General features: G+C 38.0%; 1 protein-coding gene across 12 annotated transcripts in view; it reads left to right on the top strand.

Annotated features, from left to right (window-relative positions):
* mbl (splicing regulator muscleblind) overlaps positions 1–22651 on the top strand; it is a 228005-nt gene that overhangs the window by 135113 nt on the left and 70241 nt on the right. For all 12 annotated transcript variants that reach the window (XR_012960514.1, XR_012960515.1, XR_012960513.1 and 9 more), the window contains one exon: positions 9084–9128. The gene's annotated coding sequence lies outside the window, so the exon portion shown is untranslated. The remainder of the gene's footprint in view (positions 1–9083; positions 9129–22651) is intronic.

Raw genomic sequence — 22651 nt, 5'->3', positions numbered from 1 at the left:
TACGTAATATTACTGCCATGTATATACGAATATACTATAGCATTCGCTGTAAAGTTAAAACTTTCGTGTCGGGTACAGCTTGCTCGTGGTCACATCATCATACATGTAATGCAAATATTGTGTTGCAACATAATAATTCCACATTTAACTAAAAATGATTGATGTTTGGAAACTTGATATTTTAGTCCGTCTCACGTTGCAAGGTGAAGTTGAATTCCTTGGTCATGGTCTAATAAATGCGATACAGCAATCTCTTCAAGGTGTTAATATCGATTGTAAGATAAAACATGTGCAATATGTATTACTTGCAAGTTGGTATGTAGAGCAATTTCATGACGCTTGCATAGCGACGCGCTTCCTGCGAATAATACTAATTTACATTAAGAGATTAGTTCACCCGCAACAATCCAAGTTGTATGGTCACATATATGTACATTGTACATACATGACTGTCTCGTGTAGTACTTGGGTGGCGCCTAAAGTCTGCCGCGTGGGCGAGACGAGAACTGAATTTGTCGCTTTTATTGCTTTCATGCAATTTCTATATATATTAAGCCATAAATTCATACGTTCTGTAATAACAATATTGCATACCATAACTGTATTTAGTTATCTAAGTTTATTATTAATCATTAATATGAAATATTATCATTTTCCTCATGCACGTGTGGTGCAGCATGAAAATAAATGAGATTTTGTGTTATTTATCATTTAGTTTCAGAATGCCCGGAATCTATTAATAGTGTTAAATTCCGCGAATGTGGAGTTGGCAACGAATAACGTATCTCTCTATCTTCAATATGCTGCGACTCAGAGACTTCAGTGTGGGTGCACTAAATAATTCTATATTTGGACATCATTCGCCACGTTGAATCGGGAACACTCATGGCTCAGATTGAAATTAGAACGTTTTAGATTTATTTACTTAATGGTGAACTGACATCACTGTTGAGCTTACTTGCTATCTCTCGCTTATAAATGAAATTGATTTGTCTTCTAAAACTGCCTTTATACATGTTAGAAATAGAAGAGGAAATTTCTTAATAAATAAACATTTCTCTAATAATTATTTCATAGAATTATAAAAGGTCAACAAGATTTCAAAACACCTCATTTATGGGAGTCATGGCAAAGGTTAACATGGCATTTTGTCCCTTTTTTACTTCATAATTTTTTTTTGTACATTTATATGTGCAAATAAAATCTTATTACAGTACTTATCTCGCAAAAGTTCCGAGCGCGTCAAGTTTTACAAACGTGTTATTGGACCCTGCATGTTATTTATAGTTCCCTTAAGCCTCCGCATGTTATGATAATATTGCATAAGTAAAGCGATCGTGGCTCGTACGCACAGGTTAGCCGATGTCGCAGCCCGCCATCGCGCCGGCCGGGGTCGCGAGGTGTTTCGATTTTAATCTTCCTTGGTGCCTACCAACCACGCTACTCCGCTCGAATGGAGCCATTTGCATGCGACTCGTGGGCGAGGTCCGTCTACCCACGGTTACACGGATCGTAAATTTCGTCCTTTTACTTCCAAGGAGGGATTTTTTCCAGAGGAGCAGATGTCCATTTTTCCGTAAAGGGCTAATTTATTGCATGTTGCCGCAAAAGCCATAAAAGAAGTCTTTGAATTAAAAGACAGTGTCCGAAACGTGAGCGTTGACCTCTTTTATTTTAGGGGATGTAATAAAAGGTCATGTTTTTTGTTGATGGACCGTATCAAAGACATTGTATATTTGCACTCATGATGTCATCAACTGTCACGGGTTTAACTATTACACACACCTACCGCATGAGATAAGTGTATCATTACTTAGACTAAAATGCCTTATTGTGATTGAGAGAAGAATGAATGGGGTAACGAACCCGGGATCGATACGATCGGAAAGACCATTCTCGGCACAGGCTCGATTCACTTTCTAGTTAGCGAGCGCCATTGTTAGGTGGCTCTAATTTATCTAATGTAAAAGTCATTCCCCGTTCGAAACACTTGCTTATCTGTAATAACGCCAAGAGAAAGTTCGACATACGTACTTAAAGTTTACAACTACATTTCATTGTTATTATGTCTCCCTAATTAGCACTTGCTACTTGCAAATACCCCGATAAAATAAAGTAACTTAATTATGTGTACAAATCAAAAAGTATTTCGAGGAGTCATTTATACATTCTAAGAGGGGCTATTATACGACTAAAGTGTAATGGCCATACAACAGCCGGAGTTGCAATGAGTCTACTGAGTCATACTTTTGGCTATTATAGACGCGAAGGCCGAGTGACGCGCAGTGCAATATTCGTCAGCTCTAACATTTTCCACTGCAATAACTCTACTCCATTAAACAAATCCGATTGTTCCGTTCTGTTTACCTAAATCTGTGAGATATTTTACAGGATTAGCACTGTTTATTATTCGTTCTGGTAAACGACTGGCGCCCAAAGTGTTGCATCGGCTTGAAACAAATACAAATTGGAGAAGGAGGTACTTAAATAGAGAATCAGTCACTCGAACGCAAACAAAAAATAGCACCCATAAAACGAAATCATGAAGCGAGACGAGCAGCAGACTCACCCGATTACTCACCGTGTAATTTTGTCGTCGCATAGTAGGGGCTAAGCAACTTGAGAAATAAATCTATCGATAAATATTTACAGATACATTGTCAGGCGATACGCAACATTGCACACAATGCGATCTTAAAATTTTGCAGACAGGATTCATTGGCATAACAATTGGGCATCTATCTCCATCAAACTAAAACATAACCTACTGAACCAATTATACAAACTTCCAGTTGATAAATCTATTATTACTATTTGCCTGCGTATAAACGGCTTGATATTTGATCCAATTCATCGAATATACAAAAATATTATTATTGAAACTTAGGGATTTTAATAGCCTTTTGCTTACGTTACAATTTTCTTTATTCCTTGTGTAGTTCAATGAAGTGTTTGTGGTTAATATTGCCCGAGGCGGCTATGACGCAGTAAGAAACACTACACTAGGCTGTGAATCAACACTAGATATTCTAGCCTCTTGTTTCTCAAGAGACTCAAGGCTTGTATTTACATTATTTTAACGAACTCTTGTTAGCATTATACTTTAATGCGCTCACTAAATATTTCGCTACTGAAGGAGATAAATTATGTTCATTTCACTTTATTATGCCTTGTCTGATGAAAGGAAATATTTTTCGTTTTGTTACCTACTTTATTAACTGAAACTTTTTCATGAGCCGTTTTAGTGTATATGAGTATTCTATATCACATACGTTATTTCTGGATACGTTGTTAAGATATTGGTTCTAAAACAAAAATAATTTAGCTGATTTAATTTCTAGACAACATTTCCTCTTAATATACCGGCTTTGAAGCTATCTAGAGCAGCTTGGTTAAGCAAAAAACTGTTCTATTGATTCGGCAACCTCATTCTCTGAACTTAATTCTAAATCATTACAACAGATAACGATGCAACTGACTTCCTGTCACCAAATGATGTAACACCTGTAATCTTGTTCAATACACTACTCGTTTCACAATCTTTTAGTTCAGGTATTACGATTAGTTACACAGTTTGAAGGCGCTAAACACTGCCTGCAGAATCAAAATCAGTGAAGCGGTTGAAGTGGCCATCTTGTAATTTCTCGTGTAATTAATATTATTGTTTTCTTAAATGCGTATACATTTCTTTGGCGTTTAAAAATCAAATATGTATATATTTTTAAGAAGCGAACCCTTGAAGGGGACTCGAAGAAATCACCAACAATGTGAACACTCTTCGAACCTGTACTCGAGTAGGGCACGTATTGTACTTTGTGTAAGTACCTCCTTACTTTTTCGTTGTATTGAAGGAAGTGTATTGTATATGTTATCAATGATAATTCCGAGTTCTTTCGATTTTCCCCTTTAGTGTATTGTGCTTTATATTTTTATGATCAAGTATTGAATATTAGCGTATTTTCGTTACATTTTACGACATTGATAAGGTTTGTAATATTGATGAGATGACAAATAACATATTTAAAAAGCTGTTATAAATGATGTTCAAAAAATTATGTAACATGGTGTTATGTAATATGGTGTTAAGTTCCTGAAAAATGTTTTCAGCCAACTTAGTTAAATGCTTACAAAAATATCTAAATCTCTTAATTTGACTTTTTGGTGATGTCATGGGTGCAACGTCCGTACCGTAAATATTGCAGATGCGCGGGCGCAACTTTATGCGCCGATGAAGTTATCAAGCGCATCAAATGATAATGGTAACTCTGAACTTTCGTGTTATTCGTATTTTGAAAGGCGTGAGTTTTGATAGATCACAGGATAACACGCAAATACCGCGTTACGTATCAGGTTTATAAACCGTATTCATGATCATTTACCTTGTTTTAGCAACAATCACTGAAAATCTAGTTAATCTTTGCTACATTTTTTAAAATAATTCTATTTAATCGTTCAAAAGATTGACTTAGTTTTTTGGCGGTGGGTGTTTCACAAACGTTAAAGAAAGCCGTTAAGAGGATGTATTTTCGCTCTCAGTCAAATTCCGCAGTTGAATAGGTAATTTGATGCGTTGGAAACGCAAACAGATTAGTTGGTGTGCAATTAGAGTGCGGAGCTTGCGGTGCGCGCTAAGTGCCGCCCTACGGATTACGCCTTCGTGTTCGCCGCGCTCTGTGTTTACTCACCGGCGAAGTGGACGTTTAGCGATCGCCTCACTAATACGCTTTGTTCAATTATTGATCGATGAATCATTGATTTGGTGCTGAAGCGCTAATACAGTTCCAATGCCTTGCTGATTCGGTTCGCTCGTTTGACCGCTTACGAAGATAGATGACCAATTAACTAGTTCTGTAATCCATCGCGACAAGGAGTCGTCGAACTGAAAATGAACAACCTACAATATCTATTAAACAACAATTAAATAAGCGCTTAAACTATCACCAGATCTATATCAGTCGATTTTTGCATTTTTTACGGGCACGCAACGCGACGTGTGCGACTATCTGCTCAGTAATGCCATTAAGTTTTATAAAAGCCATTGGCCGACATAGCACAACATAGACGTCTAATTACTCACATACATGTCGTCATGAATGTTATATGGTAAAGTCAGTCACCTTGCAGACGGGGGCGAGCACGTGGGCATTTGCCAATGAACTTGACACCAGAGCAGCCGCTCTGCATGCTAATCCTGTCATTGGCTTTGCTTTTTGCTGATATTTCTTACTCTGTTGTGGTGCAACATTGTTTAAAGGTTCTTTGTTTTCACGGTAATTTTGTGTAGTAAATCAAATTCTGATATTAATTAACATTCTGTGTCGAATTCTATTCCTTCATCTTAACATTTTATAGAATGCTTAGGTGCTAAAAGAATTTCATATTTAACGTCCTGTTGTGCCCTACGGGCTCCCAAAATAATCGGCTGTTAAAAAGTTTGTAGACAAATAACCACGAGTTATGTATTTTTTATTGTTACGTTTAAGCCTCTTACGAACTAGTGGAGCGCGTCATCGTTGTCGTTTGACCAAAGTAACGTTAGGGATTTCTTTCATTCATTTAGTAGCACGTTTTATATAAGCCGTAAGACAGTAAAACTCACTGTAAGCCGGGATCGTGTGAAAAGTGTATCAAGCCTATGCCCATTAGGCCTATCAACATTCAAGGCTACGATAATAAGCCCAAAATTTACACCATATCCCTACGCATCAATTTTCACCCGCACGCACATTTTATGGCTGTTACGGACACGCACTCTATATACTATAAATGTGAAATTATTAAAATTAAGGCTCTTCATGAATGTTGACTTCTGGGGGAATATGAAAATTGGAAAAGTTCGAGACTTATGTGCCGCCACTCTATATAGCGGCAGATTATAAAAATATAACTGGGATGAACTTCTTGGCTCTAGCTATGATAGATGTTAGTAATATTGGGGAGCCACGGATTTAAAGTTTTTGTGTTTTACCAACTTTTATTGGCTCAAGTAGGATTACGATCAGTTTATCCTTTGTAGCGAAGCACTTAATGTGCTAAGTGAACTTTAAACTGCATAAGTTTAAACTTACCTTGTTGTTATTGTGCGCGTTTTTTATGTTAGATTCAACAGTTTTATGGAATCATGACCAAATTAGATGGCAAGTTAATAGCTTAGCGTGGGTGCGGCTGTTCAACGATTCGGTTCTTCATCCATTCCGTCTTGTTTATCGATTAGTCAAGAATCCGCGCCCATGGGCCAACTTATGTCATTTGGCCGGGAGTCAAGGACGACGCCGCGCGGCTCGCCGGTGCCTCGCCGGCCTTATTTGGCGATTGGTGGGCGCCAGTTTTACGACTTTGCCTTTTTTCCTACGCCCTGTTTCCATGTTGACTACACTTTAGATAATACATGTGTGTATGTGTGCTATAGACACACATACGAATCATTGACCTCTGGCAGTTTTTTTTGTTCTTCATATTGTCTCAAGGACGACAATTCAGTCTCTAGTCCTATCACGTCGTCATCTACAAGATTGCTTATTTTGTTAAGTAACGCTGAAATAACTTTACTCAACCCAGCATTCTAACTTAATATTTCTTGCAAATAAATGTAAGAATAAAATGTATGTATGTACATAATTGAGCGTCTGCTTCGGAATCATATTTTTTATTCAGTCTGCGAGTCCATTTATTATTGCGTAAGGAATGCGTGCAATCGGAAGTATTAACTGTTCGGGTCGGTGACGGGCTCTGTTGGCTGGAAAAATGGAACGTGACATTTTAAATTTGGCGCAAAGCTCGCGACATTAATCTGGCGCGTCGCCGCCCTCGCCCATGCCGTGCGTGGCCTAATCCGCCCGCTCCCCGAACGACCCGGCAAGATGGAAAAATCTCGAAAGACTCACATCAAATTACCAGCTTTAAAGCGTAGTGAATTCCCTAGGGCTCGAGACGACACACCTTGCCTTTCAGAAACGCCCCTAAATAACGTCGCGGTGTCCTTCGGGAAGTTTGGAAGGTTCGGGTGCGCACGTGCTTTTGTCATAGTCATACTTTCGTCGAGTTTTACGTACGACGTGCCGCGCACTTCGATTGAGTTTTGAAAGCGCGTTATATAACTTTACTAATAAAATTCTTGTTTTAAAGTTTTTTCTGAAAATACAAAAGTTCGCTCTCCTATCTACGCTAATTCACATACTTACACGTTCATTGTGTTGGTACCTATAAAAAGGTTATATTGGCAGTCCAGTTTAATCTATTAGCTTCATTTACATTATTCAAACATAATTAAAATGTATTTATGTAATGTAGCAGAGTCAATAAGTATGTCATTTTCAGTGTGCCGAGTTAAGTTGCTCTATTGTTGTCTACAACGTCAGCTTAGCGGTGATCTACCATCTTGAGCCATAGGTCATAGATACATACGCGAAAGTTCAAACTGTGATAGTTCTCAATAAAACTAAGGGTTTAAATTACTACTATCGTAAATGTGTCTATACTGTATCGAATGTTATTTCTATCTTCACTTTTCCTGAAAGGCGGATATTATCAGTTTAGAATATTACATGCATAATTTGTCATTCAACTACAAAAAACATTCAATTGGTAGAAACAAGTCTTGTGAGCGTCTAGGGCCTTTGTCTCCCTCCTTTCGTTGTGCCGCCGCGGAACTAGCTCAAGCTTTTGAATTCCGCCCCTACCCGCCATTTCAGACGTTCTGTAAAAAGACGCATAACACGTTACAGCCGCAAGCGTGAAACTTGCACACTTGCGGCCGCCTCCACGCTCAAGAAGCTTGCTTTAACTTGCCCCGCCTCACTTCACTGCCTCTTATTAGCCCTATCTCCACACCTAATTCAGACTTTTACTTATTTAACATTTATTCGCACCTCTTTCGCGTATAATTTTAAATTTAATTTATCTACCCCTCAATCCTGTTAATGAAATTAAACTATAATTCTAAAACTCAGCCACCGTTTCATTGCGTTAATTAGTTAATAAATGTGAATGTGAAGCTTTTCCTCTTACGGTACAATATCATGCCGTAGCGGTCGTAGAGTTCGCTTGGCTAGATATCTATTACACTCAGCTATAAGATAGCAATCGTGTAGTGTAGAAAGGTAATGTTCCTTGTAAAGATATTTGCACAAAATCCAATCTTGTACATGTCGCCGTTTCCGTAATGAATTCAACAATAATTAGAGTCGGTGCGAGAGAGCGCTCGCTGAGCTTACCGGCGGATGTCACAAATCCTAGCCAAGGGCCGGGGCGTGTAATGCAAATAACAGTGTTTACCTGGCCCCGCCCGCGCCCGCGCCGCCATCACTACACGATTCATAATAACAGCTTTTATTTCCGTAACTAGCTGCGACGCTCTCATTTTGTCGGTTAACGCGTATTGTGTCATGACGAAACGAATGCCGCCCAGTAATGGAGTTTTTAAGCGCAGCTTTTTCGTTTCACGCTGCAAAAGGGAATTATGCAACTAGAATAGCAACGTGATTGCACAGCAAACACTACAGGGGCACAGTACAGATTTATTGTTTTAACTCTCGACTTGAAAATTTGCAACATTAACAATACAATATCCATTGCATTAAAAGGCATAACAAAACCCTTTATTTACTGACAAAACATAACGATATACTTATTCTACTTTAAAAGGGTATATTTAAAGAACATATGTAGTTGTATTTCAACACAGACAACGACCTTCAAAGGAGTCGATGGAAAAGTTGCGCACATCAATACAGCTGACTTTAAAACGCTTATCACAGCACTTATGGGTGTCTATCAGTCTATACATGTAGATAAGTCAAGGCGAGTGCGTCGTGTACGCTCCAAACTTGAATTTGAGAAGTCTGCAAGAACCACGTAAAGTAGGCTATTGCAAGTTTAACAATGGTATAATTTGCTAGGCATATTGGAAAACTTGTAATTGGTTTAGTTTTTATTCACACCAGTAATGTGTTCTAAGTTAACTGAAGTGATATTATGACTTTAATAATACATTTGGTGTTAGTTCGTTTTAATAGAATTAGGGGTTTATTTAATACAACTCTCATGATTGTGTTCATTATTAACGATCTGTTTCTTCTTTTCAGATTTTGCCCGGAGTCATATATCATTGTAAAGGAGCTCTCTTTTAAGTAAGTCATTTATGTTTAAGCGTAATACCGTTATGACAATTAATTATTATACGTTGTTATAAGTCTATCAAGTAACACTTGTGTTAACTGTTAACCATTTGTAATATTCTGTCTAGCTAAAAAATTATTTCGTATTTTAATATCGTGCTGTTTCTCCCTGTCATATTTTTCATGATTATTCTCTTGGCAAAATACCAAGATCTTAGTCGCTTATCTTTCGCAACTTTTGCTCAGCAAAACGGCTCAAATTTTCACGAGGTTTTCCTGGATTTAACTTTTTTTTTAATTTAGACTATTTTTTTACATTCAATCACTGTTATTAATGTAACCTTTTCATTTACCTCGATTGTTGTTTAATGAGTAGAATATACATTTAAAGTATTAATGTGGGTGCTAGTAGGTAGTTAAACAATCATATGGTCGATAGGAGTCCGTCAAAATTTGTCTGTGTTACGTGTCTATAAATAGGTATTTGAGTGATTTTGTTCACAATGTTTTTTCACACGAGGAAACAGTAGTTAACCTTGCACGACGTTGTTCAAATGCTCAAACACAATCACACTGTTTTGTCATGTTAGTTAGCACGACGCGTGTTACATTTAACTGAGTTCTGAAGTAACAAATATACAAAGGCGTATCGTTTCTACTCAGATATTCATGAAAGAAGACTTGTTAGTTGTTTTGTTTATTCCTACCGTCTGAATTACTTATGTGGGCCGTTGTTTATCTAAGGTTGTGCACCAGTGCCACTTTTACAACACCAGAGTACAATTCTGGTGAAACATGAGCAGTATTGTCTGGGACTGCCTGGGCGATCCTCATTTATAAATGTCGGAATGCCTTCATGGAGCCAGAACTGCTTCTAAGAAATGGTTTCGGGCATGATTATTCTACTCGTATTTTAATATTCTCAGGAAATAACACTTTGTATCTGTTATTTAAACCTAACCTTACATTAATTAGTGTTAACGTGTAAATGTAGTACGCTCTGTATACGAAAACATTCCAACATTCATATAATTTTTAGAAGTTTTCAATAATACCTTAACATACTTTCCCAATAGTTTTAATTTGTATTTTGGGCCAAATTTTATTTGCTGTGATTAACGATTAAACGATATAAAACGAATAAGATGTCTCAAACATAGGCTTTTTTATGCAGAGAGTATCAGTACAGAACAAATACTAAGTTTAAATCACTACATAATCTTTTATGCGCTCTGTTGCTTTGTGAACGTAGCAAGAACACAAATCTCCAATTTAACGATTTAAAACTTCAAAATTCATGCAGTTACAAATAATTGACTTGTGTTCCCTTTTAATAAAACCCAGCAGCATTGTAACATCAATATCTTAAATGTCGGTATTATGGCCACACAAGTTTGTACCTATCCACTTAATACCTTCAGTCGAACTTTGCACTTCCAAAGTTGTAAGAACAATTAGTCATAAATAATTGAACATGATCGATATTCCTTTGTAAGAAGACAAAGAGATGTCATACTCAAAACTTTGTCAATTTACGTTGAAACCGTAAAGCCCCTTACTAGCTCATGTCCTTACTTGGTAGAAAAGTGGAGGTAACATCAAGAGAACTTTCCACTCGGGGTACAGTCGTACTTACCTTGTCTAGAAAAGGATCAAACTGCGGTGCATTCCCCGCAATGTATTATGCAGTCCCGGAGCGGGTGCCAGTGTAAGCGGCTCGGAATCACTCCCACTCCCCGTCGAAGAACACACAGCTATTCCTTGAGAATTTTCTATTCCAAAAGTTTGTAGAAACCATTTCACTTCAAATATCTTTTGTAAATTACTTGCGACGGATCCGATGATTGTAACTTATTGCAGTGTTTACTGTTCACATTGCACTCGTTTGGCGATTAAAGCGTCTCCGGTTTATCGATTTCACTTTATTTTGGGCTGGCTGGCTGCAACTTACTTCGCCTACAATTAATATTCCATGTTTTGGAAAATGTGAATGTTGCCTTAATCCTTGACATGTCAGAAAAAGAACCATAACTTTTTCATCTGATACAACTAGTTGGTGTTGATATCTGCAAAAATAAAAAGATAAACAAAAAAACATGAATTCTAGTTTTTAACTAGAAAATATGGAGCTCATCATTTATGAAGGATATAACCATAAACTGCTATATGAAAATTCCATTTCCTCAATAATACCTAGTCAGCAGTCTCTCATTTCTCACGATCAGGTATATGAACGATCTAGAACTAAAAAGAGACTATCAGCAATCTCATTTTAATCGGATCATTTATCAAAAGTCAAGAGAGCGCCCAATGGCGACTTAGTGCAGTTGGAACTGTAAGTGAAATGACTCGATTAGATCGTTCACCACTTTCTAGTGATAAAAGCAGGAACTCGTTGAAAGGATCTGGCAAAAAATAAAGTAAACACAAGAGCTTACCTGAGCTGGTAAACAGATGGTATTTTCTTCACGTATCTTGTCACAGCAATTTTATATTTATGTGAACGCTGTGCCGATGTACACAACAAATGTTCACCGGCTGGGTAAGCTAATCGCATCTCATTTCCTACGTGTCGCTCGTTGTAGTGGGAAGCACAAATGAGATTGTGGCCTGACGTGTCGTTCCGGAGACCCAGTCGCATTCGACATCGCACCCGAAACCGCATCGCCGCGCTACACCCTGTTTACAAAACATGCCTCTATGATCACATATAGTTACGGAAATTTATGGTGTGCTATGTAATTAGTCCTGTACCCCTATCTTCTACATTTACCGCAAAATCTTCGAATAAGTACGGCATAGTCGAGTATAACATTAATCTGTCATATTACGGTCAGGTAAAATCATGTTCTTAGTTTGCCAGATTTATAGTCAACGAAAGTCAATTTAGTTAAATCGCAATGAACGGCTTTTCGAACGAATAGAGGTCCTTTATCGCGTTTCACGCAACTTTCCTCGGCCGGCTCTCTACTTACACGATTAATTTGAGTCGATAAATCCGCATTAAAAGCGGAGCGAGGGGCAGCCAACCGCGCCGTTCTGTGTAAGTAGCCCTCATTCGGACCTTTTTGTTCTCGCTAGTCACTCGTTCATAGTGAACTCTTTAATCTATTATAGCTTGCAGTACTCTCCTGAGTGTATCCATAGCGTGACATGTCATAAGTGAAACGTTTTCGTTGGCGGCTATCGATCGGAAATTGGTAAGGTCTAAATGTCGGTTTCATACGGTCTGGCGGGCGGGCACGTCACTGGCCGCCGAGACAGACAGGCAGCGTGCGCGGCGCCTGCGAGCCCATTAGACGTCTGCCCGATGTGGAACGCTCGATAAACTTGTAAAAACGCCTTCTACCCATTTAATTTTATACCCCCGCTTAAGCTTTGCTATTGGCAGATTTCTTCCTTCTTTTTATGGGTCCGTCATTAACTGTATCGCGCGTCTATTATTTCTCGCTTGTTTAATCTGCTCGTTAATCCAACAGTGTCGTTTCAAACACAGGCATTTGCAGTGAATTAATAATGATGCTATTTTTGTTCACTTTGAATTTCTAATTTGATTTGAAATATATTGCATTGCGTACAAACAACTGAGCGATATAATTAGGTACTTTGATAAACAACATGTTCGTTACTAACAAACTTTAAACTTCGCATTTACAGCTATTATATGCCACATCTCAAACGGGGAAGTGATATTGGTACAAAATATTTATGACTTTATGTGATAAAGTTTATGTTGCGGTAAGAGTTTTATTTCTCTCGTGAAACGACTATAACTTTTTCGAATAACGTTATATAAAATAAGGGAATATTGGCCAATAAAATAAAGTATTTTCTTCATATGCATTACCCTTAACATATTCGAAGTATGAAATGTACAACGCTCGTTTAAGCACTACCAATAATTACGGTCACCGATAAGTAAATTCGTACTACGAGTACGCATATTTCATACCATGACATGAATTCGAATTATTACAATTCATGTGTTTAACTTTTGGTTGGTACGCAAAAGTCACAAGGAGGGAGTTACAAAAAAAACGTGTCAACTCCTTAAATGTAGTGATGACATGCAACATTGGGTGTTGCTGTATTTGTGAAAGTTTCAAGTTGCTGACGTATTTACAACATTAACCGAGGTACTAAGGCTGCGTACAAACAAATTGATGGTAAGATACTCTTACAATTACTGTATTCAATATAAACTTTTCTCGTGAAATGGATTCTCGAAGGCGACATATTCAACGATTAAACGCTTCTAAACTCCTAATTAGAATGTAAAGAGAACTTCAATAATACTTTGCCGGTTGTCGGGGCACGTACGCGAACTTTTATTCAGCGAATTTGGTTACGTAATTCCTTGGAAATATTCAAGTTTTCCCTTCGGCGAGACGTTATCGCGGGTGCCCTCTCAACGCGGGCGTGGGCGGGCGGGCTGCTCCCCGCGGGGACTTAATTTGTTGCTCTCCTGGCGCCTCGCATCTCACTTTCAAACGGCGTAACGCGACCTTACCACTTCCCCTTCTCCGACACCGTGTAGACATCATGTTCGCCTTCGCCCCGGTTTGGCTAGAACACCGCTGTGCTAGCTATCTTATTTATAATATGGATATGAAAATATTACTTTTACCAGACACTTCTTAAAAATCTAAAAGTCGTAGTGCTGTGTAGAAATGTAAGCACGAAAGTGAAAAATACTTATACTTATCAAATTCTATGTTAATTTGTGCACGAATATGCTTTTGAATAACATAAGAAAGACGAAGACGGCTTTCATGAAATCCTAGTTCCCATAATTTAAGTGAAATAATTCAACTCGTCCTTTACATATAAAAATACTACTAAAGCTTGATCCTGTGTCACATTGAGTATACATTGTTGACAAAATTTCGTTCACATACAAAATATATACTCAAGAAATGCGTTCATTTCATTTCATATTCGATACACCATAGATTTGCGTGGCACCAGCAGCGCGACAATCTAATCACAATACCATAAAGGAGTGCACCGTAAAATATTTATGGGTGCGGGAGCAGGCACGCTCCGGTACCCGTCTCCACCACGGGCCATCTACCTCCATCAACCTCAACGATAGTTCTCTATACAATACAACAGACAGTATTTTCGTTCGATGTTCCATGTAAATTAATGTTCAGTACGATAAAAATCGATTTTCTACCCCGTCTGTATACCACTTCCACAATATACACTTTTGCCTTCTAAATTGTTAAGCTAAATAGTTATTAACCTTTGCATACTAACTTGCATTATTGAGCATTGAACACTAAATACAACGTGCTAGGTATCCAAATAACTGTTTAAGTTTGATGCAAAGAAATTGAGTGTGTAGAGAGAGGTCAATTAAGCAAGTCCTGGGACCGCGGCGGACGCAATGCTCGTTACACAGTGGCTCAAATTGGCGCCGACCACTGAACTGTAACGATAATGACGCCGCGTGAGTTGTGCCCCATTCGTCCACTAACGTAAGCTAACTCCTCTCATGGGAAACCCTAAAAGCCACTTCATACCAAGTAGGTACTCCCGCATTTGGCAGTCTCACAAAACTTTGCGGTTTTTGCGGCACATAAACAACTAGCACACGTGTGCGTCCGACCGCGTATCGATTGATTTGACTTAAAATGCATAGTTTTGAGCCGCGATGTTGATCGGTTTCCGCCAAATTTTCCGCTGCGGGCGCTTGGCAACCGCATTCTGTGGTACGCCATTGTCACCCATACAAATTGAGAGGCCTATGTGGTAGAAGCTGCGTTAACTTATATAATAGTATTTTCAACATGCCACATTTATTCACATTCGCCATAACTCCAATCGCAGAACATGTATTGGCAACACTCATAATCATAGCGAGCGCGATCGACCACTGAAAGCTTTTTGAAAGCTCGTAGTGACGCGCGATGAAAGGTTCATGCGGTGATTTCAAACGAGTCACTGTGGCCCGACAAGCGAAAGTGACAGCTCTAATGTTTGCTTTCTAATATAATATAAACATTATATTTGACAATGTGTCTTTCCCGATTATTATCCATAGTTTTAACATATACCCAGCATTCCTGCCGAAGTAGGAGGATATTGATTAAGATTTTTAAACCCTGGACAAGTTACGTTCTCCAATTTATAAATTACCAACTTCTTAGATGCGTTGTCTTCATAATTAATTTATTTAAAATTCCAAAATTGGATTTAAATTAAATTATTACAAAAAAAGATAGTGACAACAGAATTATGTTGACATTCTTTCACTATCTGTTACGTGATAAATTGCTAAATAATGCGCCCTCTGTCGTACCTCTAACCCCACCCTAATGTCTTCTTAATGCTGCATGGAGTTGTCACATTGCACACTTTGAACTGGCGTTCCTCCTTTTCGTTTTGCAGTAAGTATTCACTTCTCGTTAACTTCCACAAAATTCCACCACCTTTTCTTCGTATTGAAATATTCCCTGTGTACATTTGTACAAGTATATGTACGATTCGTAAGTTAAATATAGTTTAGGTGAGGGGTATTATCATGACAGAGACGTGTACAGACGCTTGCGAGACCTCTATAAGTGCACCGAGTTTGTTAAGTATGAAAAGCTCCATTTGAACGCAAGTTTTTTAGCTCTTGCTTTGGCTCTGTCGGCTCGCCGCGCTCTCCTTTTGTTCGACGAACGTGATCTGGCCGAGATGAAGCCCACGGACGTTATTGCTCCGCTCTTCTCTTTAACCAAATTTGTTTCTACTTCTCACACTTTTCATTCGCTTTAATTGGAATAAAGTATTTATATTCAATTGTTTACACAAAATATTTTGTAGTAGAATTTATTTTACAGCATTTATGAAATACTTCCTTTCTTTCATAAACCTGAGTCATAAATGCATATTATTATAGAATTTTCTTCGTCGTCATTCGAGGTAGGTACGTATAAGACTCCAATTCCAATATAACGTCGCGAGATGACAAACGGCTTGCAGTCATATATGACGTAAATATTACTGAAACAGGATTTTACTCCATGGAATAGCAATATATTCTGTTGGCATAGCTACACTAAGACATACGTTGTCATGCATACGTTACTCCTTAAATTGTTATTGAATCAGAGATTCTTTATACTTCTAGAACTCTACACAGATTTGCCTCCTATATCAGAAATTTTAAAGTTTTATGATGCTTTACCTTCTCACCAATGATTGCTCACAAAAACTTTAAAAGTTATTATAAGTATGTTTCAAACAAAATTCTTTGATTTCAATCATTGCTGCATTAATTTCCAATATTAACTTACCCCGCGTCAGGATTATACATATTTATTTTTAACTAAACACTAACGCATAAATATTGTGTGAAGAAAAAAGAAATAGAAAATTTTATTCTGAGTAGTCGTTTAAATAACACGTGAGCGCCCACTCAGAAGCACTGCTCAGATAAATTTAACTCAACTAATTAACAATATACACATGTTAAATGCGGTGTATTCGCATGTCACAACAAGAGTGGCGCCGAATCTGTTGTAGGCGATACACGCTGGAGCAGTTATCTCAGTATCGGCTGACTACGCCCGTTGTGGCCGCCATGTTTATTTTTAGTCTCGCGTGTACATTCACTATTGCGATGAAATTTACAACGATCGCCGCGGCTCGCCGCTCGCCGGACTCCGATACCGACGCTTCAAATGACAAGCTACCGCTATTTCAAAAATGTCTGCTATTTTACGCGAGAATTCCCGCTCTTTCGATGAGCAATAATTCTTTTGTTCAACGGGTGAAAGGTCTATGAGATTACATGGTATTAAACGGAAATTCCTCGCGTTGAGGCGCTGAAAAGCCCCCTATGGCTCATTTCCTTAATTTAAGAGAAACACAAATTTTCGACGAAGTCGATCCATTTTTAATAAATAAATATTTCCTTCAATTTTACCCGGAGGGTCGGTATTGAATTAATATTTTTGGGGATAAAACTCATGTAGCGGCGGCTAATACCCTTGTTCGTCAAAATACCATTACTGGCACGGCGCGAGGTCCCCCTGTCAAGCTGAGATTTGGCGTAACTTAGTGACTGATTAGCAATTGGTGTGAGCTGGCGGGCGCGACAGGTGGTCGGGGTGCGGGGACCTGACCCGCGGCCTCTCGCCTGATTGATGGCCACGTCCCGTTCGCGCTTCTGACTTGGCATCTTACATTTGATTTACACTATGCTCTACCAAACTAGTTTACGTAGTGTGAACTTTTCAATATTAACAGAAGTGCTATTTTCAAGTTTATATTATGTTTTACTTAGGTATGTGTGATCATTAATTATTCCACAAGTAAAATAGCGTCATAAAATAAAAAAAATATTTGTTAATTCCAAAACATTATTTTTTTAAACATATACAAAAATAATTAATAACGTCAACATCGTCTTATTTAGACAAAAAAATATTCCGTTATACCTACTATTGCGATGATTTCATTTAAACAGTTCTAGCCGAAGTTCGGGAAGTGAGCCGAGTGACACGCAAATGTCAAATGTCGATTGTTGTACCTGAGCGGTCCCACGCTCTGAGACCGCGGTCTAATAACCCGAGGTCAAGTCTTGGCTCATGCATATTCACAGGCGACGGTGAAGCCGGTGGCTCATCTGTAACGGTCCTGCGACCGGTTGTATGAGCTCATTGTTGCATATGCCCACATGGTCGCGCGACTTGTCCTGCGCCGACGCCGTTGCTTGCAACGCTTTTGGAGATAAAGCATACTATGCGTAAGATCACATTGAGACCAGCCGGCACAAATTAAAATTTCAGGCAACTTGGTTGTATTGAACACATTTCAAAAGTATCTGAATTTATTTTTGTGTATTTGTTATTTTATATTTATTTAAAATAATCGCAATAAACGCATCACGTACAGAAATAAAAATACTGAGTGTCTAAGTGGTGACACTTAGTACTTTTATTTCTGTACGTGGCTAGGAACTAGGACTGGATTGAATAGTATTTGACTCGTAGTCACATTGTGTCCTTATCACGAAGCGTCGGGTTATTAAGACTACAAAGGCAGGGTCAGTTGTAAACGCCGTCAGTAGATATTTATATTCTAATTAGGTGCCAGTTACAACGGCTCGTGAGGGTGCATGCGTAATTCCAAATACGTTTTTCTTTGCATGTAATATTATGACATTATTTTCATTGAAACAGATGAATGTGTAGGCGACGAAACCCTTGTTATATTCAGAACATTTTTTGAGTGAGTTGCGCACCTGTTATTTTTTTATGCATGCAGGTGATGGATTACTCACGGTACTGTTTCATTTTTTAACTGTGATAGATTATATGAGTCCGGTGTTCTTTCTTTTTTTTATTTACAGTAATCAATGCTAGATTTTGTTTTATGAAAGTCGTAGGAAACAATTAATTTTGACATACAAACTTTGTGTATAATGTTATTACGATCTAGTTTGACAAAAACATCTACCACTTCGCGGTAGATGATGATTTACAATATAGCTGTACCAGTTTCCTGTTGCTCTCTAGGTATCAAAAATATTAAAACGTAAGAGCAGTTGGTCAACGATATGTGCACCGTATTATATAGCTATCAAAATTCAGTTACTCAATGTTTCGCTTGTGTAGTTTCAACGGCATTGTTATAAAATAATTTCTTTTTTATATAAAATGTCGTTTGAGTATAAAATTTAGATTAGTCACGTTTTTACTAGCTATTCTCGCCTGTGTCCGCGTGTCGAATCTGTTCAATGTCGATTCTGAACCGGAACAAAACACCACGTTGCGTCAGATAAAGTAATATTCTAATGTCTAGCCTAGGTATCGTTTTATAGTGACATTCATGCTCTGATATTTATTTTATTATGATTTCCTATTAGTTTATAAAATGAAGGTCACTTCACCAGACACAATTAATCTTCAACTTAAGCGATGTGCCTCCTCAGACATAATTTTATAAAAACTGGCGTCACCAAAACTTGGCGAGCACTCAAATTCATCTTAGTATGAAACAGTTAAACAAAGATGGTGCAGTAATGCATTTTACATTTTGAAGGATCATTAAATTGCGCATTACACGGCCCGGGCGCGTCGAGAGGCAATTAAAAAAGAACTGCTAAGACGGAGCTCGTAAAAATGAAGTCGTGTTCTCAACTGATTAAAACTCTGCTCTAATCTTGTGCACGTTAAATTTTTAATCAAATTCGTTTATCGCATACGACCTTAGCGCCTTCTTATCTTTGACCCAAAATGAGACCTAGGAGATAGTTGGCATGAACATTTAAAAGTCTTAACATGTACTCAGGTAGGAATAAAGTTTTGATGAGAACGATTTTACGAGCACGTACGTGTAAAATCAAAGTTCCGGAGATAATTTCAGTGTCGGGATTCGCTGCCGAGATCTATCAATTAACACGCAAACTCTATCGGCTTTCAGGTGAATGTCAATTAATGTCAAAGTCTGAAGAGCGACGTCCGTGGAGAGAGCATCCAGTGAACTGATGGATTGTCTGAATGGATAGCAACAAGTACTTTTAGCGATAACCTCGAGTCTAATAAAAAATATTATATTGAAATATTTGACCCTGAGATTGAAATTGATACTGTTTTGTGAGCTGTATTGAGCGAGTAAACTACTGCTCGGAGTTAGTCAGCGTTTTGGCATCTATTGAAATCGGTCCAGTTCTTATAAATAAACGAGAAGAACATCCATATAAGACAAATACTACTAATATAATATAACATAACTCTTTCTTCTGGCCTCACCATAGTCGGTTAATGAGATAGCCTGAAGGCCAAAGATAGAATAAAACATGGTGAGATCACTATCTCTCTATTGTTCTCATGTTACAACGCATGGCAGATGTTTGTAGACCTACTAAACTAATATAGTAGCTACTTATAAGGATTTTACATGTGTATTATTAGTAAGAATAGAGACAGTGAAAAATTGCGTCTTTATGAAAAATAGCGGGCAATTTAAATAATCACTTGAATAAAATAAAATAAATAAACTATTATGCAAGCTATTCTAAATATGCCTGGTATTTCTGGAGCGTAAAAACCCTGAACATTTAAAATAAACAAACGGAGTAGAGTATCAGACAATAATAGAGAACGAACTTAAGTCATGGATTTGTTTTAATATTACCTGCATTTATAATTGTGTGTTTTCATAACAATAAATAATATTATAAAAAATAATAAATTTAACCCATTAATGTCCTACTGCTGGGCAAGGGTCTCCTCCCGTAATAAGGGAGGGGTAAGGCCTTGAGTCCACCACGCTGGCCAACTGAGGGTTGGGGACTTTCTTCTCGATAAATGTATGAAACAAATGTTAGGCATGCAAGGTATAATAAATAAATAATATGTACAGTGGAAATTATGTATGCGTACATAACGTCTGATATTGCACATCGGAACATTAACATAGGCATAGACAGACCGACATGTTGAGTGATTGATGCGGAGTGACTCTTACTGCTTGTTATCAAACTGTTAATAAATCACGCTTCTATTATTTATAGACCTATTTACTCTTGAACAATGTATTAAATATCTATAAATATACAAGGAATTCGTTGAATAATACAGACATCGTACAGTACAGTCGGAATTTTGCTATTCATTTAGAAACACAAGAAATTAGGAGAAGAGGAAATCTTTCGAAACCTTTTTTATTACTCGCACTGACAATAATGTCAAACGTATTCAAGTATAAATATATAATTTGACAACGTATTAGAAAGCATTGGGCCGAACGTTTTATCTAGATAATACTGAAGTCGTCTCTGTTTTTCTGAAATGAAGTAGCTCTATTAATCAGAACACCATCATATATAAACCTACGAGTCACCCATCTTCCAAACACTGGATTGAATATACGTCCGGCAGCTGCGAACCTTGCATACAAAGCTCTCCACTTAGTTGTTCGACTATAGTTCATCAGTCAATATCGATCTCCCCATTTACTTGTAAAACTGATATGTAAACTACATCGGTGAACTTTAAATAACATGTGGCAAACATAACTAATGTACTAATGTTAATGTAAATAGTCGTATTGAGTCCGTATTGCACTAAATTAGACAGTCATGCACATAGTGTGTGAAAGTTACAACACGATCAGCTCGAAATCAATTAATTAACGCGGTTCCCATACACGCCGACCTTATGTGTTTGCTGAATAATTTAACGCAACATTATATGAACTGTTTTATGACTTGTGCAAATGTTATTTCCATTAAATACGTATTAATGTGTCACATAGAGGTCTTCTAAGTTGCTGGTACTGTGTGTTTATATTAAAATTATTAAACTGCTAGTCGTCAAACACAAGTATTTTGATCTTGGACATGAATACGTAACCCTCGATTTTATTAAAAATACAGTTAATGTAGATAATATTTTTTTACAATCATTTTCGTACATTCTGTTAAAGTGCAGTTACGCAATGATAAAACATTGTATTCGCCATAGCAAGTTTTGGCCGAGTTGTACAGGTCGCCTACCTTTACACACCACAGTTGATATGAGTTGCGAAATATCGTCTGCGGTTACAATAATATCGCTTTGTACATATTTAGAAACCTGCACAGGTCGGTGCAGTGTTATTCAATCTGCGACCTATTTGTGGTCAATCGTTAGACGGTATCAACCGCCTCGCAGTGTTGAGTTATACCAAACCTGTTATCTGCACTTGTACGAGTGTCTCACTTTGAATTTGATACATTTATAGGTAAACACAATATTAATTCTGTCAGAACCAACTGACAGATATACAGCACTACGCCGAACTGCACGTTCTAACTCGTTTAACTTAATTAACAATTTTAATAAGCGATCATTATTTTAATCGCATCTTCCGTCACGGTTACCGCTTTAATTTGTACATAATTTCATAATGTACCCACATTCAGTTAGCAGCATGATACCTGAATACGATAATTTTAATTGTCGTATTCATAAGCCTCTTTTTATGGAAGTCACTGAGTCTGGAAGGCTAACTAACGTAAAACATACATTAGCACTTACAATTAAGGCAATTAATCTCAAAGTAATTCTTTTTCAATAGTTAGTAACATAAAAAGGACTTAGCGTGAATAAATATTGAATCACTTCTTCATTTCCGAGCTTCCGGCTGACGAGGACTCGTACGACGAGCTTAATAAGTGGGTCAAGTAACCCTTTGGCGTGTAGAGGAGTGAGAGCAATCACACGCGCCGCCCGCCTAATTGAAGTCCAATGTCGCGCGGCCCGCCCACGGTGATTGATACCGCCCAGACCAAGCCGGCTTCTAATTCGATTGTGATATTGTTTGGACGCGCATCGACGTCACTCCCACGAGCCAGAATCTAATCTGTACGCACGCGGATGATGTCATCCCGAGACAGCGATCGCTCGATTCATTTTGAATGGTCGAGTGTGATACGCTTCGGGGGAGATTGATGAGCGTCCGCTAAAGCGTGTTGTATCGCTCGTTGTCGCCATGAAAAAAGCGCTTAAGCAGGGATGGCAGAAAGGTAGTGGTGGGGGCTAATTAGTCGC

The sequence above is a fragment of the Anticarsia gemmatalis genome, chromosome 3 (assembly GCF_050436995.1).
Source record: "Anticarsia gemmatalis isolate Benzon Research Colony breed Stoneville strain chromosome 3, ilAntGemm2 primary, whole genome shotgun sequence".
Classification (NCBI taxonomy): Eukaryota; Metazoa; Arthropoda; class Insecta; order Lepidoptera; family Erebidae; genus Anticarsia; species Anticarsia gemmatalis.
The sequence above is the reverse complement of the archived record's forward strand: the minus strand, read 5'-3'. Positions and strand labels throughout refer to the sequence as shown.